Source organism: Bidens hawaiensis, unplaced genomic scaffold (assembly GCF_021521415.1).
Source record: "Bidens hawaiensis isolate Kalapana, Puna unplaced genomic scaffold, B.hawaiensis_p1.1 tig00002414_1, whole genome shotgun sequence".
Classification (NCBI taxonomy): Eukaryota; Viridiplantae; Streptophyta; class Magnoliopsida; order Asterales; family Asteraceae; genus Bidens; species Bidens hawaiensis.
In genome coordinates, this window is record NW_027491131.1 from 1,973,515 (window position 1) to 1,976,129 (window position 2,615).

Genomic DNA, 2,615 nt, shown 5'->3' on the forward strand with positions numbered 1-2,615 from the left:
AAGTAAAAAGATAATAAAATGATTAAAATTTAACAAGGTAATTTGCACAATCTGACAATATACCAAAATGCCCTTGTCAATTAACCATAACCAGAATATTGCATAATCAAACACCAAAAGATTACAAGTTTAACATCCAAAATAAAAATACCCTAACTTAAAGGAACATAGTACCAACAAACAAGCTCTAATATTACATAATCCAACAATTTAACACCCTCTAAACTACTGCTGCATCAGCTTGTGTTCCTTAGCTTCCTGCTGCATCAGCTTGTGAACCTCCTGCTTCTCCTGTTTTCCTTTTCTTGCAAGATCTCTTGTTGTGTCCTGGCTGCTTGCAAATATCACATGTAACTGTGCCACCCTTCCTTAGCAATTTCTTGGCTTTACCAACCCTTTGACTCAATTCCTCAGTTTCCACAACAGATTTCTTTCTATTCTTTTTTGGTCTACCAATCTGCACATGATGCTTAGGAGCAGTCAATGTAGTGGGCCATGGGTATGGTTCCCATTCTTCCTGACCATTGATTGGATCTATGGTGTGTGCATAAACATTCTTCCATGTCTCTAACCAGTAAACTTGGTCAACCCATTTCTCTAGCACACCATCATCCAATCCATGTTCACCCATATCAAAAATGCATGCCACTGCATGCTTGCAAGGAATCCCAGTCAAGTCTCACATTCTGCATGAGCAAGACCTTTGGTCAACTGTCACAACATATTGCTCTTGATTTGGACCACTAACTTGATACTTTGTAGCCCCATTCCAAATTACATTACACTTAGAGGCATCCTTCTTGATTTTTTTTAAATGAAACTATAACATTGGGTGTTAATGGCCCTTTACATTTTGCAATTTTCTTGTGCACCTTCACAATTCTTTTCATTAGGTATTCCCTAATGAACTCTAGGCAGCTAATGATATAAAGGTCCCTTCCCTCTCTCAAATGCCTATTGAACACCTCACACATGTTGTTTACTTGTAAATCACAACGTGCCCTACCTATAATATTATATTTGAAAACCTCACATAAGTAATTAACAATAACAAGGATGTAATTAACAAGAACAAGAATGTAATTAACAACAAAACATTACCAGTAAAATGTGATAGTGACCAATATCTTGGTGGAATTTCCTTCAACCAATCATATAGCTTTTTATTTTCTGTAAACACCTCCTTCATTGCTTTATTAAATTTCTGAGGAGTAGTTGCATATGCACACTTCCGTAACAGATTCTTTGCAAATTGACCCTTCCACTTTTGTTTCATATTCTCTTGAATATGTCTCACACAATATCTATGTTCAACATTTGGGAAAACTTGTTGTATTGCAGGTATCAAGCCCTAATTTTAAAACAACAATATTTGTAACTAATCTAATAAAAAACATACATAATCAAGTATTAAATAATTACCTTCTGCCTGTCACTTAGAAAAGTGAAAGTAGAGTTAGATGTCAAATCCAGATCATCTCCTAAAATCTCCAAAACCATGTCCATGAACTGCTATTTTCTGATTCAACTATTGCATATGCTACAGGGTATATCCCATTGTTGCTATCAACTCCAACAGCAGTCAAGATCTGGCCTGGGTATATCCCCTTCATGAAACAACCATCTAGCCCCAATAATTCTCTCCCACATAATTTAAAACATTGCCTCAATGGAGCTAAACATACATAAATCCTCTTAAACTGTCTAGTTGGGCTGCTATGATTACATTCCCTTTCAACATCTATCTTGATAGTTGTACCTGGCATGAATTTAAACATCTATCTTAAACTTACTATTTTCTTAAACATATATAAGTCAAAAGTTTTAGCAATAAGTCAACAGTTTTAGCAAAGCAGCATACATACCTGGATTGCATCTAACCACCTCTTCACAATATTCTCTAAGAATAGTATACTGACCACCAAAATCATGCACAACATTCTTTTTAGCAACTTTTTTAGCCTTGTAGATCTGGTTCGGGATGACTTGAACTTGCAACTTCCTTTGAATATTTTTTTGCAATTTCCTCATACTTTCATTTGGGTTGTCTTCAAGATCTTCCTCTAGCTCCTTTGCCAACCACCCAATTGTGCATAACCCAATAGTTCTAGTTTGTAAACACTGATGCTCAGTATCTAATGTTGTCACACACCATGTTTTTTCAACCCCATCAAAAGACACATGCAGGACCCATGGGCAAGTGGGAGGAAGAATCTTATTACTTTTAGGTTTGGATTTATGGTTGGAACTACCCTCATGGGTCCCACAATCTTTTTTACATTTTATTTTCCTCCTTGGAATGAGAATCTCATCCACCTCATTTGTCTTATTCTCGTTACTTTCACAACCACCCATATTTAAGTTTCTCCCCAAACACACTACACGATATCTAATCTTGTCATTCTTCACAACATGAAGTTGTCTCCTTGAATGAATTGCATGAGTCTTCACCATTTGCTTTATTTCATCTTTACTACCAAAAATCTGACCCAAATAAAAAGGACAATAATCTTCATCAGTTTCCTTTGACTGTGATTTTCTCTTCTTTTTCTTGTTTATCCTAATAGCTCTTTGCAATACAGTTTCATTATCAGAATCACTAAGACTATCAATAT

General features: G+C 35.7%; 1 long non-coding RNA gene across 1 annotated transcript; it reads right to left on the minus strand.

Annotated features, from left to right (window-relative positions):
* Nucleotides 1-282: 282 nt before the first annotated feature.
* LOC143619091 (uncharacterized) lies at nucleotides 283-1,794 on the minus strand. Its single transcript, XR_013151139.1, has 3 exons — nucleotides 1,423-1,794; nucleotides 1,102-1,351; nucleotides 283-1,006 (listed from the first exon to the last, which is right to left on the minus strand). It is a non-coding gene; the product is annotated as an uncharacterized LOC143619091 (long non-coding RNA).
* Between the last annotated feature and the right edge of the window lie 821 nt (nucleotides 1,795-2,615).